Below are 24,949 nucleotides of genomic sequence, written 5' to 3' on the forward strand. Positions count from 1 at the left end.
CACACACACACACACACACACACACACACACACACACACACACACACACACACACACTTTCCTTCTGTGAAAGCAGCGAGAAATGACGATTTTCGATCGTCTTTATTATTTTTTTTTTAAGGTGACGATTTCCTCCACCGGTCAGAGCTAAAGCCCGAGTCTGACGCCTAATTAAAAAGAGTGGCAGCGAGAGTCATTCATCTCTAGCATCAGCTGCTAACGGGCTCGGAGTTCTAGTGACTCCGAGGACAGGACTGTGAGAGAGGGGAGCCGAGAGAAGCAGGCGAGAATGGATTTAATCAGAGCCACTGGGAAAGGGAAGGAGAATTTACGGGGCGCGGGGGGGGAGAAGGAAAAGAAACAGAAAAAAGAGAAAGACCCCCCCCCCAAAAGGAGTGACTGGATAAAAGCGCGGGGGGAGGGGCAGACTCCGGCTCCCCAGAACTAAACTGTAAGCAGTCACCAACCCTTTCCATCTCCCCTTTGCCTCTGCAGGATCAGAGAAGCGAGAGAGACATCGGGGGAAAAACACACGGGCTAGAGAGAGCCAGGCAGAGGAAGAAAGGATCTCTCTCTACTGAACTGCGGAAGGGTTTGCCCACCTCGCCTGCCGCTCTTCTCCTCCTTTGCCACCCTGCTCCCTGCCCTCCGTTCTCCTCTCTCTGAGGTTTGCAAACAAAACGTCACCAATCGATAAGCCTCTCGCTGTGTGTGTGTGTGTGTGTGCGTGTGCGTGTGTGTGTGATCCTGACCGGCCGGACTCCCAAATCTGCCGCTCCCGACTTGTTCATTACCTGTAAGTTCCGAATTACAACCTTATACTTCTATACAAACTTTTCTGTGTAAGCGAATCCTTTCTCTGGGAGGGACGGAGGCAGAGAAACAACCAGCAGGGGATCAGTTAATTTCTGACACGAAGGTTTTGACGCCCCAAAGTGGGCAAACAAAACAGCCCCTTGGATTTTGTTAACAATATACAGAATCAGTAATTTAAATATATCTCTATATAAATTGTGATTAACCGAAATAAATCTTTAATTTACCAGACTGAGGGGGAAGACTGTGGCATTCAATCTTTGGGGGCGAATCCACATGTATGCCCAGGTTTCGGTTCTAATGTAATTAGCTCTAATTTGCAGTGTGTGTGTGTGTGTTTAAAATGTATCTACTCTGTGAAATTGAGGTTGGGGCCACTTTAAATGAAAATCTACCTTTCGCTTTCAGGGCTCCTTTATTAAGGGATACCCGGGAGCGTAGCGTCCGGCAGAAAACGAGGTTGTACTTTCCATTAGGAAATGCCAATCAATCCTTTTCAATACACCAATTAATAAATCCGATTGGTGATAGCGCCTCCAGGGTACCTCTCTGGGTGGGTAAGTGAGTGGGGAACGCGAAGTTAGAAGGAAACTGTCCTCAAATAGCAGCCAGACACCTTTCCCCCCTCCTCGAGGCATGAACTGAGAAGCATTCGAATCCTGAGCTTAAAAATAAGTACAAGGACAAGGAGCCAAAACCAGAATGAGATCTCAGGCGAGGCAAAGGTTTGAGGAGCCAGTATAAAGCCCTGGCCTGTGGAAACAAGCCGGGTGTTTAAAAAGGGGACACACAAGGACGGAAGGGAAGGAAAGAAAACAGAGAGGGGGAAATGAACAGGAGAGAGAATTCCCTATGTGGAGCCTTCAGGCTGTGCAGTTAAATTAGTACAGTTTAGTGAGATATCTCAGTGGCGAATATTTTTTGTCTCTGTGTGTGTTTGTGTGTGTGTGTGTGTGTACGCGCGATTAGAACAGGGCCTGTAAATTCCCCTCGTTATTTGATTGATATTTAGCCTGCACTTATTTAAACGACACCCCCTCTCCCTACCCCACGCCACGCAACTCTGACCCGGGGAATAAACATCATCGGTTTTGTTCGGTTAATTTCAAAGTGAACTGCAGCCCCAAGGTTTCATTTTTCATAATTAAAAGGGGCCAGGAAGCTACAAAACTCCTCCAAGCTGGCAATTCATCCTAGGTGGGCTGCTCTCTCTTCTGCTGCTACGCTTCCCACATATACAAATCAGAGGGGAAATGGGAGGGAAATAGTGACTTTATTATTATTTTTAAAAGAACCGTATACACGTAGCGCATAATGGATTGTGTCGTAGGACTTCGATGCTCGCTCTGTAATGTAGCCATGACATCAGGTCTCCTTTCTTTGAAATGCCTCTGCTAATGCAAAACAAAACAAATGTTGTGAATATTTGTGTAGCTGTAGGAAGCCACAGGAAGTTCCCAGCCAGGCGAGCGGCCCTTTGGCGGAGGATGGCGGAGCTGGGACAGGTGCAGGTATGTGGTGGAGGTGAGAGAGGGTGGGTTACGGGGCAGTTATGGGTTGTGAAGCCCCCCTTAACTAGATACGTTTCCAGGTTACTCCATATGGCCAGAACAAAATCAAACAACAACTATCTGCATATTCCCTTCCTGCCAGCCTGGGCCTCCCTCCAGGGAAACACTCACATGCCATTTCAGACTAATAGTGCTAAAGGAACTGATCACTTTTCTCAAACCTGAGCCAGTCAAAAGGACCCTTAAAACAGAGCGCGAGATTCCCGAAAAACCTGGGTACTAATATCTAAATACATAAATAATACGTAATAATGATAATAATAATTAATATAATAACCCGGTCGCCTGTCTTAATAAAGGGGAGCGAACGAGAAAATTCATATTATTGCACGTGGTTTCACCCTGAAAATAGAGATTTATTTGTTTACACTCAGGGACGGTGGCGGTTGTTGCTGGTTTTGGTGGTGGGGGACAAGCCTCTTTTGCGAGTCTCTAATGTGCAGTGTAAATACAGAGCGGAGGGGAAAGCGCAGCGGAGGCTGATTTTGCAGGTTTGCACTTCAGAAATGAGAGAAGTAAAAAAGAAGAGAGAGATTGAGAGAGAGAGAGAGAGTGTCTCCCAGGCAGCCTGATCCCATTAGCTCCGTCCTTGGGTTGCATATTTATACGGTCTAGGAGGTGAACAGATGGACTATCAATTTAATTCCATCTTCAACACCATCAGAGATTGATTTTCTACTCGCTTTTAATTTTGCCATAATTAATTAGATCATTACAACTGTTTGCTATTGATCTCCCTACTTAAACCTCAGATGCAAAGGGACTTCAGCAGACCCTTTAAAAACACAGAAGGGAAAAGGAACACCGAGTATATATTCACAATCAAATCCACTATATATACCGAATGAACGTGCCTATATTATGGATGTATATAACTCTACTGTACTCATATATATGTACTAGACCTGCCGCCTGGTAGGGGTGTGTGCATATGTATGTATGTATGTATGTGTGTGTGCATATCCATATGTATCTCTCTCTCTCTGCCTAGATCTGTATATATGCGCGCGCGCACTCCCACGTTCCTAGCTCGTGGATATTGCATTTTATGACTCGATCAGAAATGGCAAAAGAAAATCATAGCAGCAAACATTAGTTACCAAACGTAACATGGAATCCCCCCCCCCCCCCCAATCCTGGCTCTTAGCAGCAGTTAGACACTAAGACAGCAAACGAGTCAGCGCTGGCACACGGCAAGGTTTGTCACACAAACCTCAAGTAGGATTCTGTTTTTCACAGTGACATTAAAAATCCCAGCTCTAGATGTAATTTGAAAGAACCAAACTGCACAATGGTGCGCCTAGCCCGTGATCAGCCGGTCAGGAGCCCCGAGGAAATTCTCCTGCACAGAAGGGGTTGTTTGAAGCTTTGTTTGCAAATCATTAAAAAAAAAGCCGTCAATGGGAAAGGAAGATTTCCCTGTCAGAGCATGGTCTGGGGGCAGGAGGTGGGTGTGGAGTAGCTAAATGGAGCCAAATCATTAGCTCCCAGTGTAAACCTCGCAATCCCTGTTCCGAGCTCCAGATCCTAGCGCTGGAACCTGAACTCTCCAATGCCGCTCCCTCAAACCAATGCCCTGACTCACAACACGCGCAGCACAGCACACCCAGGGCGCACAACACACACACGCGAGAACTGCTCGCTCCTCACACCCCACACTCCCACTGGCAAGGCGCAAACAACCTTCAGCACACGCGGGAAACCCAACACACGCACCAAGCAGCCCACGGGAAAAGCGTCCGAGGGGAGTTGGATACAATGCCGTTAGCCTTCTCCAGGCGGGACAAAACTCGTGCTAGGAAAAGTAGAAGTTTCAAAAATAAAATTATATACGGGGTAGGGCGGGGGTTCAGTTTGCAATAGATGCAGCCGGCTGAACTGGGAAGGGGAGAGCGAGCGAGAGTAAATACGAGGAGCCCAGGCAGTGTACTATGCACACACACGCGCACACAGTGCATGTCACAGACTCACACACACCCCGAGCGCATGTCACACAAACAGTGCATGCATGTCACACACACACAGAGTGAATGCATGCCAGCCAGACACAATTCATGCATTTCACACACACACAATGCATGTCACAGACACACACATAGTGCATGCATGTCACACGCACGTAGTACATACATGTCACACACACTGCATGCATCTCTCTCTCTCTCTCTCTCTCTCTCTCTCTCACACACACACACACACACACAGAGTGCATGCGTGTATGTCTCTCACACCCATCTGGCTGTTCTCTTGCGGGTTGCCAGCAAAGCACTCACTAGAAACAAGGTGAGAACCCAAGCCTGACGTGGTCCGAAGCGCGGACGCTGTAGGAAGTGTGCTGGGGGATGGGTATTTAGCAGGTAGGGTGGAAATGTTGGGGGACCTGGTGGAGGAGAGGAGGCCCAAGCGGTGATGCAGCTCAGCTGCCTCCTGCCAAGGGAGGGAGTTGGGGTGACTGGCTCATCCCCTCCCTTCTGAATATTCACGCCCCCGCCCCTTACCTGCTCTCCCTGAGCTCTGAGCCATGGCTCCTTTGCCTAATGGTCCGTCTCCCCGGGACGGCTGCAGCCCAGGAGATCCGCCGCGGCCTTGGCTTGCTGCGTCTCCTCCCCGCTTGGGTGTCCCGCTTTCCCCCGCGGACTCGCAGGATCTAGGCGCAACCACCCACAACTAAACGGTTTAGATAAGAGCGCGCACCCAGCCGGCCCGCGCACACACGGAAAGAGCCAGCCCCGGAGAGCGAGCCGCCGCTCTACTGAGCCGGGACAGGCGCGAAGGAGGGGGAAATAAATAACAATCCACGCCAATGCCGCGCTGCTGCTTCTCGAAGTGCAGCGGGACTCACCTGACCCCAGCATCGGGGCAGTGCAGCCGCGGGGCTGGGCAGGGCCAGGGGCGCGAGGTGAGGCAGGGCTGCGGAGCAACTTCCTGGAAGTTTACAGGGAGGCTGCTGGGCTGGGGGGGGGGGGGGAGAGAGAACTGGGTGCAAGCGAAGGGAATGCTGAGTGGTGTCAGGCAGCTTTTCCAGCCGGAGAGAAAGGGGGTGCGGAGGCTGGGAAGTGGACAAGGAGGACGGGGTTCAGTGCAGCTCATCTAAACAGATGGCCAACTCTGGAGGTTGGCCTGGGGGGCTACCCTGCCCCTTCAGTTTCCAGACATACCGGGGCTCGCTCGTTTAGAGGGAGAAGTTCGGTTTGGGTACATATACAGGCAGATTTGTAAAGTCTCTGTCTGTTATGATGAAGTTTTGGCTGTGTTTGTTTCAGTGAGACGTTTTAATCTATCTATCTATCTATCTACGATTGTCACATCTTGGAAGCCCTATTAAAGACCTCACGGTTTCAAAGCGTAAGAGCTGTGAAGAAAAATCCTCAGTGGTAACACACCCCTGAGCGAGTATTTTTCTTTCTCTCTTTCGCTTCCCCCCACCATCCCTGCATTGATTGAAAATCTCTCTCAGCTCCAACAAGGAGTCCCAGGAAAAATGAACCATTCTCCTATCGATTCTTCATTAAAATTGCATTTCTGCATTTGCTAAATTGGTTTTAAAAAGCTTCCCCTGTTATTATTGTCTTGTCAGGGCCGACAGTACTGGGCAAACAGTATTTAAAAGCTTGGGATGGTTTTTTCTCCAAAATGAGGCTGAATTGTTGTTTTTTTCCCTAAAGTCTTTAGGAAAATGTTAACACCAGATACAGGGGGAACAAAGCAGCGAAGTAGATGATTGTATAAAATACCGGGCTGGAATGAGACGTTGGTTTCATCACACTTAAAAATAATCGATTGTAGCTTCAAGCAAAGAAAAAAGTTTCTCTTTAAATATTAAAATAGGAGACAATAAAAAGCCAGTGATCGCGGGAACGATTATTTTCCTAAGGCATCATCACAAAGACTACTTTGTGCCATTGTCTAGTGAAATTCACCAGCTCCCCTCACCCGGGCAGAACCCTGCTCCGAGCAAAGCAGAACCGCTGCTTTGAAACTTGCCTCCACGGGGAGATATTTAAATAATTCCAAATACCTCCCCCCAACACACACACGCACCCCGGATTCCGCCAGTCCTGCCCCCAACAGCCGCCGAAGGATACCCCTCCCCAGCTAGTCTGGGGGAAAACGCAACAAAAGGGACGCTGGGAGCTTTACTTCGAGTTCTGCAAACCTCTCTCAAAAGAGCAGGGAAGCAGAAATGTCTTCCTGATGTGTTTATCCCCTAATCAGTTCATTAGTTATAAACAACATGACATTAGAAGTTTGGAGGCAGTTGATATTAATTTTTATTTAACTAGTTGATGTTTAATCCGTCACGCCAGGCTACATCGGAGTGAGGAAGAACTGTCTGACGCAAACCAGTTAGAACTTCATACACCGCGGTCATTGTTGGGGGGCGGGGGAGTGTGGTGTGTGTTGGAGTTCTGGGGGGTGGAAATGGGGACACACAAATAACACAGGGAAAGGGAAACGGGGCCTGTGGGGAATGAGAGAGAGAGAGAAAGAAATGGGGAGAGAAAGAGAGGCTAACGGGGCAGGGGGAGATCCCAGGGCAAGGGCGGAGAGAAAGAGAAATTCAGGGCGATGAAAGAAAAAATAGCAGGAGCAACGAAAATAAAAGGGCGCGGGAGAGACACAGCGAACAGGGGCAGGAAAGAGCGAGGGTGGGACAGGAGGGAGAGGGATCGAGAGGGTGAGCAATGGAGAAAGGTAGGCAGAGTGGGACGACAAAGGAGGGCAGTCCTTGTGCCAAGCCTGGCTGGAGGAGAGAGGGGCTCCAAGCATCGCGGAGAGACCCGGGCGGTGTCCCCGCACGCCTCGGGCTGTGCGGCTGTGCTATGTACCGGGGCAGTCCCAGCTCGCTGCAGGGCAAGGACCGGGGAGCTGAGCCCCCGCGCCTGTCTCAGGTGCGGCGTGGGGCTGGGCGCTTCTTTGCAGAGCGCCTTCTGTGCGACCACTTCTTCCTCTTCATTCAAATAGGCACCATTTCATTAGAGCGGGATTGGCGGAGGGATGAAAGCAACACATGGAAGGATCCGGGTTTATATTGATCGCTCTCTTCCCAGATTTCCGGGATGTAACATTTCCCATTGGGGTCAGGCAAGAGGGCACCGAGCCTTTGTTCTTAAACAAAACGCAAAAGTGCTTACCGAAATAATTCCGGTAAATCCCTGAGTGCGAGATACGTATGTGTATGTGTGTACGTATGTACCTATGTATATATCAGCTATATTTGCTAAACGGATATACAATTAATTAGAATCTAGAAATATAGACACATCTGCTATAGCCTTTATTTTCTTCCTATATATGAACATAGAGAGTACACACACACATATATATACATACACGCACTATGTATAAATATATATATGTGTGTACCCTCTACGTTCATATATAGGAAGAAAATAAAGGCTATAGTATAAATATATATATGCTGTGTACATTCAAATCTATACGTGTGTAAATATCTAATTAGATTGTACATACACATGCATATACTTCTACATAGTGTGTGTATGTGTATATATATATATATATATACACACATTCAAATCGATATGCGTATAAATATATAGTTAGATGCTAGAAATAGACATACTATATAGACCTATTATAGACGTACTATATATAATCTATATATTTTAGCCCTATATAGGCAACATACAGTATACACTTATAATTCTGTATACGTTTATACATAGTCTTTTTCTTTAAAATGTATTATACACATCTATTTATCTATCTGAATGTATATTGTTTTAAATATAAAGCTAATGTTAAAATTATCTAATACACAGGTTAAGGAAAGAGTGTCTGTACATCTGGGTATAATGCTTAATTATCCAAAAGTACTAAGTTTAGTTTAAAAGTCATAACATGCATGTAGTACATAATCTCATACAGTACATAATGACATTAGTAATTGCACATATTAAACAATTAAAATACCGCCCTGCAAACAAAAATAAGAAAGAGGATCACTTTGAATGCATTAATTAATTTCTTTTCCTGGGGTCTGCATAGACCTACATTTGTATTTCTCTGGGCGAGGTATATCTAAAATGAACACACATATTAGCCATATTTAATTTTAATATCTATTTTCAGATTAATCAATCACTCCGTCTATCTCCCGTATAAAGGAAATAGTTTACATTCCGAAGAAAATTGCCTGCTTTCCAGCAGTTAATAGTTAACTCTAGAAGAGAAAGTTCCCAGGGAAGTGCAGCGAGACAGAAGCGACTCTCCCCTGCAAAGTGTGAGCACCTGGCACTCATTCCTATAACTGCGATAATTCAGTTCATAAAGCCCCCTCTTGGAGAAATCTGCTCCTTAGTTCCGGGCTCAGATCACCAGCTGACTCTGGTCGTTTTAGGAAATAAATCACGGAGCCAACATTTAAAGAAACAGAGGAGACGGGGGGTGATGGCACAAATCACCTTCTCCATAGGTCAAGAAAGATTTCACTGCAACAGGCAACACAGTCACAAGCAACTGGCTTCCGTGGGGTGGTACATTTTAGTGTAGAATAAAAATGCAGGTTTCTCGCCTGTTTCCCTGTAGAGAATCGCCAGGAAGCCGGGACTGTTCCGTTTTCCTGGCATTGCCTACCGATTTGTCCAATGCAGAATAGGTCTTTTAGCAACCCGACTCCACAAACCAGGGCTCACTCACCCCACCTCCTCTGGGTGCTTTCCCCGGACACAGAGCAGTGAGTGTCGGAGGAGGAAGGTAGCTGGGGGTGAGCGCTGGCTGGGGACAGGCGCTGCTTTGGAGTGCACTGGGATGACCTTCGGGGCTGGCCTGGTCGAAGGGACTGAGTGGATGGGCTCCGGGTTTAGAAGTGGGGTGGGCTGGTGCAGGGAGGGAGGTTAGCTGGATGCTGGGGTTGCCATTGAGTTTTTAAGGTGGGTTGGGCACTGACCGCCCAGGGTAAGGGGGAGTTTGAGAGGAGCCTGAGTTTGGAATAAGGCTTGCTGGAGCAGGGTGGTTTGGGATTCGCTCTGGTTCAGGGGCTGAGTGTGAACCGGGCGGTGTTTGGTGTGATGGGGGCAGCAAGGAAGAAGGGGGTGCTGCTGGGCGCTGAGGACAGCCGGGAACTGCGGGATTTTGTCCCCCCCCCCCGGTTCATTGCAGAGGAAACAGGTGGGAACGGGGTCCAGGTTTGCAGTAGGTCCCACCTACAGCGGGAGTGGGATTAGGGGGGTTTGGATGAGGAGTCCGTTGGAGTGAAACTGCACTGGGATCCAACTGTAGCTGGGTTGCTGTGGGATTAGCGCTGGGCCGGCTTCATGCTTGGGCTGGGTTGGCCGAGACTGGGCTGGGTTGGAATTAGCTGCGGGGCTGGGATGGAGCCAGAGGTTCGGGTTGCAGCGAGACGGGGCGGAGAACGCCAGGGTTCAGGGATAGCGATGCTTTGGGGCTGTAGAGGATTGGCAAAACGATGGCTCTTGGGTGGGGCGAGCCGGGTTTAGGAGTGGGATAGATGAGGATGCTCATCTGCTACTGGAGAGAGATGCAGAGATGGTGCACGTGGTTTGCAATGGGGTCTGGGGCAGGCCAGGGAATAGGGAGCCACAGGGCATGGGCGAGTAGGGAACAGGTAGAGGAGCTGCCAGGGGGCAGGACCAAGATGTGGGCGAGGCAGGCCAGGTTACTGGGTGAGCTGGGCCTGGCCTGGCCTGGGGGGGATTTCAGTGCGTTGTTCCTGACAGGGATCAGTGACTAGACCCCCTGGGGCCAGGATCTGGGCTGGTCCGAGTGTCTGGCAGTTCTGTGGGGGATTATTCTGGGATGTGCCTGAGACACACGTGAAGTGACATAGCTGGGAGGGCTGGGTGCGAGGCAGGGACCAGCGGAGCGAAAAAGCGAACGGGCTGGGCCGGGGGTTAAAGTTGCAGTCGGAATAGATGGGCGTGTGGGGCAGGGCAATTTGGAAGCTACAGCAGAGCGGATTCAGCCCAGGTTGCTCAGTCCTGGGCTGACGGGTATCATTAGCATCAGAGTTTGGAGCTCCAGGAAATTATTAACCAAAATGTTCAGAACATTTGCAATTCAAACACCTGCCCTCGCAAAGGGAATTTTAACCATCTCTCTCTCTTTCTCACACACACACACACACAAAGTTGAAGCGGCTCTATCCACCTATCCTTGCTAAAGGGAGACTTTTCTCCCTTCGGAAACAACCGCGGGTTAAACTTGCTGCCGAAGGCAATACCTGATGCCTGTCGATTATGACCCAGGCACTGCGAGGAGGACGCCTGCCCTAGCCGGTTGTTATTTCAGGCTTAAGCGCCCAGCGATAACTCTACTCGGGCATTGCACGGGGAGCGGATCAGTTCACCAGAGGGGGCAGTACAGCCGGCCTGTGCGGGGAGCTTCTACCCACCCAGAAACTCCTGCAGGCTGCAGCTCTCTTCTGCGGTGTCTCCCCCAGGCCAGGTGCCCTGGAGCACAGGCGAGGGGGCGATATTTTTGGACACCCACTGCAGCTCAGCTATAAAACAAAATCCATTCCCAGCCGCTCTCCGCACAAAGCCCCCACCCAGCCGAGAACAAAACCCAGCGAAGTTGCTCTGAGATGCAAACTCCCCTAGGTGGCTGCTCAGCGCACGAAAGTGAGAAGGAGTTGCTAGAAGCGGGCGGGTTACAAGCACATGGGTTGGTGAACTATTATTATTTTTTTTCCTGGTGGGTTCTGAATAGTTTCTAGCTAGAGATCGGGTTTGCCAGGTGAGGAGCTGTCAGCTGGGGTGGGCTGGGTTTGCCCTCTGTAAAGGACAGCCTGGGCTGGGCGGAGGGAACCCCCCACTATAGAGTTAGTAGCTTGGGTTTGTCGGTGTGAATTTGTTGGGGCTAATGTCCTTAGCAGAAGAGGAAGAGAAAACAGAGAAAATCAAAAGGAGGGAGAGATATAAAGAGAGCGAGGAAATTTCATTAGCATGGAGAAGAAAGGAAAAGGAGAATATAAGAGAAGGATAAAAGTGAATGATAGGATGAAAACCAGGAGAGAGAGATTTTTTACTAACAAAAGACAAAGTGAGAGAATAAAAAAGGGGAGAAACTGAATGAGAAAATGAAAAAGAGGGTGGATAGATTATAGTATTTAAGAAAGAAAACGACAAACCAAGAGAATGAGGAAAAAGAGGAGAGAGAGAAAGGCAGGACGGAAGCAGAGACATGATGAGATTTTTTAAGAGCAAGTCAAACCCTTGGTGGATATTAGCATGAAAACGGAAAAGCAGCAACATTTATCACACATCGTGAGGAGGTGGTTTTGACACTGGAATTTTATGAAGCCCCTAAATCGCTGTTTTAATTTGTTTTTAAAGTTTAAGATTTTGTTGCCACACTTTTTTTTTAGCTTGAATTTTTATCCTTCGGTTTAGGATTCTTTGAGAGTGTGTGTGTGCGTGCGTGTGTGCACGCGCCCCTATGGGACTCTCTCTCTCTCTCTCTCTCTCTCTCTCTCTCCATTTTTTCCAGAAAGTGATCTCCTGACAGTTCTTAGAAGAACCGGGGATTTGATTAGGGAATCGGCCCTTGCTACTGTCCTTCTGCGGCGCTGGAATTCCCGTTTATATCTATTCTGGTTCATTTCTCCTCTTTCACCCTCCACAACTAAACAATAATAATGAATAATCGAACGCCCTGTATGACTCTCAAAAACTTTGCCAGGAAGTTTGGTCTGAACTGACTACAGCCTTCTGCTTTTACATATAACCCCCAGAGGACATTGCTGGGCACAGTCTGGTATTTTTCAGTAGCTTGCCTCTCGGAGCCAGAACTGGGTGGCTAACACAGAGATCCCCGCATCTGGTACCGTTGCTACTACGAGATCAGTCGCCCAAGGGGACTGACACCCCAGGAGGAAAATCAGCTTGGCAGAAGTAGCAGTTTAAAAAACACTAGAGAGCTGAATAAACAGCCACCTTCCATAGAGAACTGATTTCTAAAAGAGCAGGGGTGAAATCCGGGCCCGCTGCTGGGTTGAATGGAGCCGGGATTTCACCCTCGGTGGTTTATGTGACCACACTTGAAGTTTCAATAGATTGAAATCCATTCTCCCCTCTCAGCGGGGGGGGGGGGGGGGGAGTTTTGGTGGGGTGGAGAACTGTAGAAGTTCCAGATAAAATGTACCCACCCATAACAGCCCGCTTTGAATGGAGGGGGATTAGAAATGCTCTAGGAAAACAAATTATTATAAGTAGAAATAATTGTAATAATACCCCCACCGGCTGCTCCGGACTGGCTGAGCTCCGCTATGTGAACCCCCTCTCTGCACATTCAGAGAGCGACAAAGATTTTTGTGTTTAGGGGGAGGCTCAGAACGTCACTAGAGACTGTAAGAGGCAGGGGGGGATTTAACTCCTGGGCCTGCCACCTTAGTCCAGGACCAGGACCGGGTGTCCCTGCTATGGCGTGGGAGCTGCAGAAAGGAAAGTTGCAGGTCTGTCTCCTAACTCTGTTAGGGCCGGCTCTCAACCAGTTGATATAAGAGGGGGTTCCAATCTCCCCCATGGGGGGAAAAGGCTGCAGGGGTAGGAACAAGCTAATTTCAAGCCGATTTCTCATTAGTCTCCTTAGCGCCTATAAGGGAGAGAAAATTAGGCACCCAGCACACGTTTTGGCCACTTCATACAAAATGCAGATTTGCGAGATGATGTGAAATGTGCCCTCGAGTCAATGATCACAGATAGCTGACTGCCATTTTTTTCTCTCCTATTTGGAGTTGAGATGAGAAATGCCCCTGAGCTCTCCAGGTCCAGGCAGGGTCCTTTAATAACTGACAAATTGGCTCAAGATCTCCACCCACCCCCATGCAGCAGGAAGGAAAAAAAACACCTTGCTTTTCTCCAGCCAATCAATAGGAAAGCTCCCTTGTTTCCGAAGCGGTCCCTGTGCAGGCAAGGACAGGATTTAGCAACGGTGCGGCAGGAATCGCCTCTTCCTATGTGTCCCCTTTCCAAGATCTCCTTAGCTGCACCCCCAGCACAGCTAAGTGACGGGGGCAGCTTCTGAGCGCGGTCCCGCACAAACAACCAGCTGCATTAGAAAAAGAAAGCAACCCGCCCAACGGCTGCCAGCCCTGGAAGCACATTTCAGCAGAGAAAGTTACTAAGGGCGGTGTGTGATGGGTACCTCTGGCTGCAGGGATAATTTCTCGCCATGCCAAGAGTTCAATCTGCTGGCAAGTCCTGAGACTACAGTTTTGAAGAGTCGTGGGCGGATTCCCCACCCAGACATAGAGATATTCCCCGAGCTTTTAAAGAGAGAGAGAGAGAAGTTTAAGGAGACTTGAAAGGAAGCTGACATGCTTAGCTCGAAGTGTGCCATCTTCATCTCTCTGACACGCATTGGCATAGAGGGGCCAAGCAGATCTGGCTACTCACTCAGAGAGTTGGGCTTCTAAATAGAAACCAGCACAACAAATGCTGGAGCTGGAGGCTAGAATTGGGAAGAAGTATCAGTTAGGACATGAACATCCAGTCCACGCTTTGACAGTCTCAAATGCATCCCCCACGCCCCCATCAGGGAAGAAGGGGGAGGTGGGGGAATAGAAAGGGAAGGAAAGACAAGAAGAGGGGGAATATAAATAAAAGCTTTCCAGCCCGCTGGAAGAAGAAATGTGTATTTCTTTTTTCTAAACACTCCTAATTTTTCAACCCAATTGAAAATAATAAAATGTATAAAGAGAGCAGGGATGCAGTTTTCCAGAGCTCAGCTGCTGAATAACTCCTCATCAAATGCACCGATTTCTTTGATTAATCCCGAGGTCTAAAGCAGAAGCAGTTCCAATATGAAACCTTGCACGCCAAGCTGCTTCTGCTTCCCTACTTTGTTGGAATCGTTTATGTGCATTTTTTACAATAATTTGAACTCCTTTCCCCCTTAATATATCCATTTTTCTGAAGCGGTACCTGCTCTCTAATTGCCCTGAATACAGATCTGAGGGTGACCAGACAACTGAACCCTTCTGGTAATTGCCTCGATGGCACAGTAGTCAGAAACTTGCAACTGCTCTAATTCCGAGTGGAAAACTATATATATATAGTTCTATATAGTCATATCGAGAATCGAGAATATATATAAATATATGTTTCTATATGTGTGTGTGTTTATATATTATACGTGCATACATACATATACATATGTTCATCTCTGTGTATATTGTTTTATATAGTCATATAAAGAATTTAGAATATATATACTATATTATATATTACCAATTCTTTTTATATAACTATCTATGACTGTTCTTTATATTATCAATTCTAACTCGCTGTATTACCAGTTTTCTGATTCTCTGTATAGACCTGTATATATGTGTCCAGTGAAATATATAAATAACCAATTCTCTATAAAATATAAAACATTTAATATATACATGTATTATTGCAGATAACCAATTATTTTTAAGACATCAAGTTAACATTTCACACACATCTATAGAAAGGTACACACGTATATAGACATATGTGTATATATCTCCGTGTGTTTATATGGATATCTCTTTCTCTGGGCATGTGTATATGAAATATTAACTTGATGTCTTCTATAAAGAATTGATAAGATCTGCCCAGTTCTCTACTCTTTCGCAAGATGATTTTGTTGTTGCTAAAACACCACTCCTATTTCTCAAAGAAACTCCTATTTCAGGGGGTTGTCCCCTAAATACTAATACACAATATTTAATAATTTCCCTAGCTCTTGTCCTGTATCATCCGACTTTGAATTAACCACAAGCGCCAAATTTCAGCCTCTGATGAATATAAAATTTATCTCTGTATTTCGGGGGCGAGGGGGAATAGCCCTGCAAAGGACACCAAAATCGTGGTCTATTTGGTGGCTACCTCGCAGGGATCGGAGTGGGTTTGATTCTTGTTTTGTTGGTTTAAACGGATTCATTTTCAATCCACAGCCCCAAATATGATAGCGCCGAATACTCCCTCTCTGTGTGTTTGTGTGTGTGCAAATATAGTTTTTGGTAGCGAACTTATTTTAAAGGAATCCGAAAGAGTTTTTGGCTGGGTCTGGGCTGCCCAGAGTGGGGGCTAGACCCTTTGAAGAATGTTAGTTCTGTGTTGTGTTTAATTTTCTTGCACTGGCTCAGGGCTGCTTCGCAGGAGGCGCTAATTGGAGTGTAACTGCCAGGTCATTGATTTCATGTTACCAAAGTTGTGGTGGGTTTTTTTTGTTTGGTTGGCTTTTTGATGTGAAATTTCAGCCCAGATCAGAGGCACTCGGAGCCGGGTGCAAAGCGGCATCCCTGGCCCAACTAGTTTTGTCTAGGCGATCGCACAGAACCCAATTAACGCAATCCACCCACGCTGCTTGGAAGAAAAACCTACAAACGCAGCGATCTTTATACCGGATCTCCCCTTTGCTGGAAATCTGCTTCTGACAGTGGCTTTTAAATAACAACAAAGGGGGGGGGAATACAAATAATTAGCCCCACCCTCTTTGGGTTTCAATGGCTCTAATTAAAAACCCGAAAGGCAATTCCGAGGCAATATCTAATAATAGAATTAGCAATCGGTTCCATCATTTCACAGAGGGATTTACTTCTGGGGTAGTGTGCGAGCTCTATTAATAATAATAAAAATCCTGCTAACCCTCTTTTTAAAATTAATAACTCTGTAATTATAATAATTTTATGTGCCTTTTTATAAGAAGAGGTTAATGTTGCCACAGTCTGGGGATGGGAAGGATGAAGTGAAGCGAGATACTGCTGCTTAAACTGACACCTTCCTATTTTATTAGGAGACATTATTATTATCAGACATCTGCAGGTAGAGAATTAAAATTAAAATCGCTTTCAACAATTCAATACACTTTTTATCAGCCATCTATCTGAAAATCATGAACATTCATCATCAGAGGCATTCTCCCTGAAAACAAGAACCCATTCAAATTTTATACAAATTATCATATTTATCATAGTCTGAAACTCTGGAGTAACATCTCCACAAACTGTCTGCTAACTCCCCAGGGAACTGAATTTCACTCCATAGCAGCTCAGAGCAATTCTCTCTCTCGCTCTCCCCCCGCCCCCCTTCTTCCCCTGTCTTTCTTCTGGCCCTTTCACACTCCCTGCTTCTTGCATCTCAACAGCCTTGAGAACGGCGAGAGAGCAGAGAACAGAAAGAGAGATGCAGCGACAAGCAACATTAAAACAACAGATAACAGGGAAATGAACCCCCCACCTATTGCAAGAGAAGTAAGTTCGCCTGATGCCGTAACAGCTCAAAGTGTCAGTAACAGTTTTGGAAGCCGCCTGAGCACTTTTCCTTTAATCTGGCGTTTTTGCAACAGAACTGTCCCTATTAATTCTCAATTAATTATCATTATAACGCTTAATAAAATCAGTAATATAATAACACAATAATATAATAACCGGATTCTCCTCCATGCAACATTTAAAACACCTCAACTGTTTTGACGTGAAAAATTCAATTGGCGCTGCAAAATATATTGGCTGTCGTTTATATGGGCACATCGGGCTGGCGACAAATCCAAAGAATCGATGCTTTGAGTTTGCTGCTCTGGATTAGACAAATCACTGCCCAAGCCGTGCTAATGAGAAGAAGTTCATCAGCTCCGCATCAGTGCAGGGCCCCCACTGAACCCCCGAGGAATTGTTGTGTAAAGACCATATTCCTTGCAAAGAGCGAAACTAAATGACCAAGAGGCGCAAATTGGACTGGGGTGACCCAGGGCACTAAGGCGCATTTCTGATCAGATAATGCACAGGTCACCTGTGGCTAACTCCACTTCACCATTACTGCTTCTCTTTCTTTCTTTCTTTTTCTTTCTTCCTTCCTTCCTTTCTTTCGGCTATCCATTTTATGTCTAAATCCCACTTTTCTGTGGATCTAACTATTCAACCAGGGCGGATACAACTGGCCTCGTGGTTTAAAGTAACTTTCCAGCAAGTTCAGATGGTATTTCCCTCTCTGGCCACCTGCAAAATAACTCAAGGCTGAGCATAGCCAGGCCTGATGCCACTTCCGGATCCCCAGCTGCTCGCCCCTCCTGCCTGCCAGACCTTGGAGCCGTGTGGTTCTGTGGTTCAAGCCCCGTGTTTCCCGACTCCACGTGTGTAGTGGACACTGGCTTTGTAATCGTTGCAGTCCCATTTCCAGGGAGGAGGGTGACATATGGGTCGCGCGGGGACCCACTACAGAGATCCCACCCTCACCTTCCTACCCTCTGGCACGCTTGGTTCCCTGCCCCCTCTCCAGCCCCATCGCCTTCCTCTCTCTGCCCCACCCGCTCCCCTACTATTCTCGCATCTGCGTCTCCTCTTCCCCCTTCCCATGATCCTTTCCAGCGGGGGCCTGGCTCCCGACCCTCCTCAGGCAGCCCCTCCCCCCCAACAGCTGTGACTTGTTCTCCCTGCCCGGAGATCTGCGCACCCCGAGGGGCCTGGGACGTTGCCCTGGCGAAGGAGGGCAGGGGGTTGGGGGGGGGGGTGTTCCCCGTCCCTTGAGCCGCTGCCCGCCAGCCTTCTCCTGGGTGCTGACATCCCAGGAGGAAAGGGACCCTCGATAGGGGAAAAGGCCACTGCAAAGGGGCCGGAGACACCCTCCCCAACCCCTGCCACCAGAAGCGAACTAGCCGCCTGGAGGTTTTCTTTGGACCACGGGGTAACCTTTGGGAGGGGCGGGGGTAAATTGGGCGTGTTAGGCAAACCCTACAAGTGCAATTGGCTCCGGGGAATGGCTTTAAAGAGACCCCGAGGCAAGGGAAGGGGGAGCAGGTATGACCGAAGGCACTGCGCGGGGAGGGGGGGAAGGAGAGCCCAGGAGGGACTGGGTTCAACTGGGGCATCCTTAGTGTCCCCTCTGCCCCCCACGCCTTAGATGTCATGCTGTGGGGCTGGAGCCCTGGCTCAAGTGGGATCCATAGATCAGGCCATTTTCCACCCCCCTCTTCCCTATCCACTGCTAGAAACACCGACCGCACAGCGTCCCCCCAGGACCCCAATGGCCACCCAGCCCCAGCACCCATCCCACCAGCTGCCTCCTCTCCCTGCTGGCCCCAGCACTCCAGCCTGGGCCAAGCGTATCCCTCAGCCCTGCAGAAAAGTAGTTCCAATACAATGTTTGTTAACTAGGTTATCTAGGCTGTAGAAGATTTTAATGTTGAATTTTATGGCTTTACCACGCTCTACCGTCCTTGTGAATATTGTAATATTGCATTTTTTACAAGTTACTCTTCTGTTAATGTTCCAGCTAGTAACTTTTATAATCCTCCTCAATGAAATTTTTTTGTATTCTTCCGCACCGTTAACCTCAATGGTGGCACCTCAGCCCCTGGCAGGAGGCAGAGATGAAATGAATTCCTCTTTAATCAGAAATAATAATAATAAAAACACACACAAGGCTCCCTCTGCCTTTTATTTCAGCTTCCCTTCGAAGGGAGAGGGGGGGTATTCAGAAGTCTCCATTCTCCCACTCTCTTGTGCTGCCTCTACTAGATCGGGTTTATTCCCCCCCCCCCTGTTAAATAAGGAGTCCCATTTCCTTCCCTAGCCGAGCGCTATCCAGCTTCACCTGACCCTGATTTGCTGGGGAGAGGAACCCAGCAGCTAATCCTCCTGCACTGCTGGGTGTCATGAGTTGGCAGGTCTCACTAGAGCCTCTCCCAGGATTTTTTTGGGGGTAGGGGCAATTTTGCGTGTGGCTGGGAGCTATTCTGATATGCGTGTCCCATGGAAGTTGCTCTGCTTTATTTAAATAATTAAATGATCACTGGGCCAGAGAAAGCATTAGGAGGACTCTATAACCCAGTGGTTAGGGCACTCACTGGAGAAGTGGCAGATTCCTTGTCCTTATCAGGCAGAGGGGAGACTTGACCTAGGAGCCTCCCACCCCTAGGGGAGGTCTCTGACCCCCTAGGCTAATGGTTATAAGGGAGCTAGCACCTCTTGCCCCTTCCGTCCCACGGTTGTATTGAGTGACCTTGTGTGCCGGGGCTGATTGATAGGTGGCCTCTGAGCATGCCTACCAAGCCTGGCCCGGCACATGAGTTAGGTGCTGAAAGCCCATTTTCCCTGGTTTGTGACTTGCTCCAAAGTACAGGTGGGAGAAGGGTGCCTGGATACCTAGACTGAGGCAACAGTGCAGGCCCAGAGGCAGAAATGCAGGCACCTGGGGACCATTTACTCCAAACACTTAGGCAATGAGCAAGTTTAGGTGCCTACAGGGTAGGTGGTAGCCAAGTGGGAATTTTGTGAGTTGCAGTGGTGCCTAAAAACAGGACTTAGGTGTGTAAGTACCTTTGGGGAGCCCCCCAGTAGAGCTGGATGGTAAAAGATCTAAAACCATACCAGCCTAGCGGAGGTGAATTTTCAGATAATAATGTACTGAAACTTATTATATTAACTGCCCCATAGTTCCTTAGATTTAAATAGGAATACCCCCCCCCCCCCGCACCAGCCAAAAAGCTGTCAGTGCCCTGATGATGAATTAGACTTGCAATGGCAAATAACCACCCAACAGGAAAAAGAATCCTATCCCAATAACAGACTGAATGCCCCCTCCCCTGGTGAATGGGGAATTCTGAATGTATATCTAACCTTGATTAGATGGTTTGTATTTACCTGGGTTGTTAGACTTTCAGAACTTTGTTCTGATACTCAGCCTAAACGGTGGCTGAGAGCGCAATACAGGCATGGCTTGCATATTCATGACAGCAGCATGAATAGGGGTCAGCTACTAGCTAGGGCTATATCTCAGGCTGCGGTCCCCTAGAGCAGCTAAATTGCAAGTCTCACAATATTTGGTGTTTTTTTAAAAAGCTTTTGGTGTCAAGTTGATATGTGAGAATTCCAGCTCTTGTGTATATTAAAAAGTGTGTTTCTTGTCATTGTAGTTAAAGGAAAAAAGCTTGAAAATGTAACCCAAAATGGAACCTAAAATCTCAAAAACCAGAAGGTAAATAAAAAGAATCCAAATTTTATTCTTCTTCTTTTAACATTTCATAATCAATAAGCAAATTTAATGAATTTTCAGGGGCCTGACTTGTGATTTCAAAATGCTTGGGGTTGGCCATATTGCATATAGTGTGTTTAGTTATTAAAACAGCTTCTACCTCCTTTGCAAATACAAAACAGGTCATTTCAGTAGTTTGAATGGCAAAGATCATTTCCCTAATTTAGAATGCTATTAGTTGGCCATATGCATAATTTGCTTTAAATTCAGAGTCCAAAGAATAATCTGAAAATGAAAACAAAACAAACAAAAACAGTTTAATTATATATATATACAGTTTTCCTGATTTCTCATTTTAATTTTTGTTATTTTAATTTTATTATAACTATGCTTGGCAGATTTTGATTTTATTATAATTTTGAGAGATAATACTGATGTCTCTTTTTAAGCTTTTTTTATCAATTTAAATTTTCACAGTTGGGGAAATTATTGGGGGCATCAGACAATAAATATTTAATGACAGTCAATGTTGATTTAAAAAAGTTAAAGCTTTAAAGCCATTAAAATACAAATTGTCAACATCACATGTTAAAATGTAGAGTAGATAGCTTTAAATTAAACGCTACTAAGTTCTCAAGCAGCATTTTTCTTACTTTGTGTATCTGTAAATTTCTGCTATTATCAATGGAAATATTTTTTCATTGGTTTGTATGTGTACGGTGAAATCAACACTTATTGACATTTACTGATAAAAATCTAATCTTTCCAAGTACAATTATAACATTGTAGGTGTCTGTTATTTATTTCATGCTCTTAATTTAAACAAATGAGTTGCACAGCTGCAAATGTCTCTTTCTAAACCCTCTTGATTTTTTAATCTTTTAGTGGATCCAAATTATTATTATTATTATTTATTTGTATTATAGTAGCACCTTGATCTGAGATTAAGGTTCTGTTGTGCTAGGTACCACACAAACACCTAATAAGAGACAGTCCAAGCTCTGCAGACCTTGCAGTCTAAGACCCGTATTGAGGAAAACATCGCCATGCAGGAAAGCACTTAAGCATGTGATTAACTTTAAGACCATTTGCTTTGCTTTACTTAACTTTAAGCACCATTGAAGTCAATAGGACTTAGCACATGCTTAAAGTTAAGCATGTGCTTAAGGGCTTTCCTGAATCAGGGTCTAAACAGAGAAGGCATCAAAAGGGAATATTATCCCCTTTTTATTGCTGAAGAGCAGAGACATAAAAAGGAGGTCAAGTGATTTGCCCAAGGTCACATAGGAAGTCAGTGGCAGAGCTTGGAATTAGCTTAGCTCTCCTGAGTCCTGATGGACAAGTGCCTAAGTCACAAGGCCATCCTTCCTTTCTAAGGGCCTAGTCGTAGCAGTGGAATGGATCTCATTGACTTAAATGGTCTTTGGATCAAACCCCTGTCTGGTTTCTTAGTCTGGTGCTCATGCTGGATTTCATGATTTTTACCCTACTATTTTATAAGGGATTATGAAATGAAATGTCTTAATTGACTGGGAAGTGCCCTGAGCAAGATCAGGCCACTTTTCCATTGTGTCAGGAGGGGAGAGTTAAGGACGTCAGTGACTCAGCCAGAGGTGGTGATGGGGCTGTTGCGGGAATGGGTGGGTGAGGTTCTGTGGCCTGCAGTGTGCAGGAAGTCAGACTAGATGATCATGATGGTCCCTTTTGGCCTTAAAGTCTATTAATGAGTTAACTAATAAAGCAAAGAAGAAGCTAGAGAACATGTTTGCTGGATGCAATAGTTTGCATCAGGCTTTTTGCAGCAGCTAATGCCTTTGCACAAACATACATTGGCAGTTGGCTCCTGCCAGCTCCACATTAGCGAAGGACTCATGTGAGCCCTGTCTACTCTGCCTCAAGAGGTGTCCTAACTGGCATGCATGATGTGGTGTGCCCTTCTTGTATAGCTTTCTGTGCAGAATTGGGTATGGGGTTGGCCTCACCCCTTTTTGACAAAGCCCCTCCATGTCTATAGGATCTACCGCCAGAGGCACAGAACTGCTGGCTGCCAAGGGGCACATCTGATGCTTCCCTCCTCCAGTTTTTGATGATTTATACTGAACAAAGAAGTCCTGAAGGTGCAGACGTCTGGTTCTGCTGGAGGACTACTTGGGATCTCACCAGTGTTTTGGTGACCTCTAGTAGCCTGACTTGGAAACACCGGGAGTGTTGAATGTTTAACAAAGATGTCCTTTTTTGCACATGCTCAATAGATATCAGAGTTCAATAGGTGTTCACAAAACCCAAGAATTTTACATAGTCTGAGGAAAAATCCTTCTCCCTCTCAGCTTTTAGTTTCCTGTGATGCCATTGTCTCACTAGTTCTCTAGAAGACATAGACTCTCCCAGGGTATTGGAGACCTGCTTTATTAATGAATTGCAAAACAAGACAAGCCCCAAGATGATTTATTTATTTGTGGTAAAAAAGCTTCCAGGCCATCTTTATCCAGCCTAGAGAAAGCAAAAGCACTTCAATCAGGAATGCATCTGCTATGGCTGGGTCCTCGCAGAGCATGGCAAGATGTTGCAGGGAATCCTTGTCTTTAATGGCCCTTGGTGGCCAAGTCCTTGGCCCCACCATTGCATGTCTCTGATGGGTCTTCTGTGGCCTGGGCCTCTGGGTAGGTCACTTACAAGTTCAGTCCCCTGGGGGGTAATAAAGGTCCCACTGTTAGTTCAAAATCAATCTCTAAGCTAATAATTTCTCCTGCCCCTCTCGGGCTGCTCTAAACAGGGCCACCCAGAGGATTCAAGGGCCTGGGGGAAAGCGGGGGAGCTGCGGCGCTTGTATTCACCCAGTGACGGCCTGGGTCTTCGGCGGCATTTTGGCAGCGGGGGGCCCTTCAGTCACTCCACGTCTTCAGCAGCACTGAAGGGCCCCCCGCCGCCGAAATGCTTCCAAAGACCAGGAGCGCCACTGGGCCAGGGCTTGCGGGGCCCCTGTGGGGCCCCACTTGCCCCCCCCCCCGGACGGCCCTGGCTCTAAAGGCTACTGCTTTGCCCCTACTCCTGGGCCCTGCAGAATGCCTCTTAGACTGCTTCTTACACAGGTGGGGTCACAAATTATCATTCAGTTGCCACTTCACCATCAGCTGGGGGCTGGCTGGTAGGTCACAGGCAAGACTGAGCCAAGCTTGCCGTAAAGGGCCAGCCAGCCTGTGACAACATCACACTGATATTGTCGGCTCTTTGGGGCAGGGACTCTTTTTGTCCAAGGCCTGGCACCTGGGCATCCTGGTCCTGCTAGGCTTTGCAATAATACAAATAACAAATAATAATAATATAATAAAGTCACTCCTCAGAATTAAGCAGCTGTGGATCTTACTATGCTAATTCAACCTGATGCGTGTGTGCACACACACACACGGCAGGGGGAGTGGGGGAGAAGAAAGAGCCTGTCCAGAATGCCAAGTCTGAGGGTGTAGAAGGATCCTCACACCAGCATCTGGTGCCAGGGTTCCCATTCCCAGCCTTACAGGTCAGCGATATCCTCACCCTGGAATGGTAGTCCAAGGAGTTACAATCTTCGGAAGAGGCTGATGGCCAAAACTCAGGGCTTTGGTGCAAGGCTGTATATTATCACGCTGTAAGTGCAGTAGAGTCCATAGCCCAGCCTATTAACACAGGGGATTTTACCTCTAGTTTTAGAGCTAAGTGGAAAATAGCAGCTGTGATCCTGAATAAAGTTATAGGGTTGTCTTCTATGGGGTAGCTCCTTGACTCTGACCCAAATCTGTGACCTTCAGAACAAACTGGAAGGCGATTGTGGGGGTGGGATATCGCTGGGGTTAGAGTTGGATTTGCTTCTTGGTGATTTGGTGGTTTTGCAGCATGAGTGGAGGCTGCTGAGCCAGCCTTGTCTGAATGTGATTTTAATATCGATTCACATATTCTAAGGCCACAAGGGATCACTGTGACTATCGAGTCTGACACCTGCACAACACAGGCTAGAAACCTCCCCTACAATCATTCCTGTTTGAACTTGAACATCGCTTTTAGAAACAATCCAATCTTGATTTACAAATGGTCAGTGATAGAGAATGCCCGGCAGCCCTGCTAAGCTGTTCCAATGGCTAATGACTCTCACTTTGCTAGTGGCTTTTAGTTATTTGTTACTAGCAAGTCAAAAAAGAACTGGATAAGTTCAGGAAGGGTAGGTCCATCAATGGCTATTAGTCAAGATGGCCATGGACGCAACCATGCTCAGGGCAACCCATAACCTCTTCCTACCAGAAGCTGGGAGTGGAAGATGGGGTGGATCACTTGATAATTGCCCTGTTCTGTAGGCTCCCCCTGAAGCTCTGTACAGACCACTGTCAGAGACAGGATACTGGGCAAGATGGGCCATGGTCTGAACCAGTATAGCAGCTCTTATGTTCTTAAATGAAATAAATAAAGCCCAACCAAAGCTAAATTAAACCCTGGCCAATAAGTGATTGCTATTGCCCTCAAGCCCAGTGAATATATGTATTTAGAATACAAGGCTGAGGGTTTAGCAGAGGGACATAGGGATGTAGTTAACCTGGAGTTACAAAGTAGGAGGGCAACATAGAAGGTGGCAAGAGGGCTTGGTTGCCATACAGGGGATGCCGCTAA

General features: G+C 47.0%; 1 long non-coding RNA gene across 1 annotated transcript; it reads left to right on the forward strand.

Annotated features, from left to right (window-relative positions):
- The first annotated feature begins 2,168 nt into the window (after positions 1 to 2,168).
- On the forward strand, positions 2,169 to 23,122 carry LOC120368986. Its single transcript, XR_005582874.1, has 5 exons — positions 2,169 to 2,327; positions 8,484 to 8,634; positions 16,491 to 16,596; positions 20,256 to 20,317; positions 22,329 to 23,122. It is a non-coding gene; the product is annotated as an uncharacterized LOC120368986 (long non-coding RNA).
- The last annotated feature ends 1,827 nt before the right edge of the window (positions 23,123 to 24,949 follow it).

Source organism: Mauremys reevesii, linkage group 7 (genome assembly GCF_016161935.1).
Source record: "Mauremys reevesii isolate NIE-2019 linkage group 7, ASM1616193v1, whole genome shotgun sequence".
Lineage (NCBI taxonomy): Eukaryota > Metazoa > Chordata > Testudines > Geoemydidae > Mauremys > Mauremys reevesii.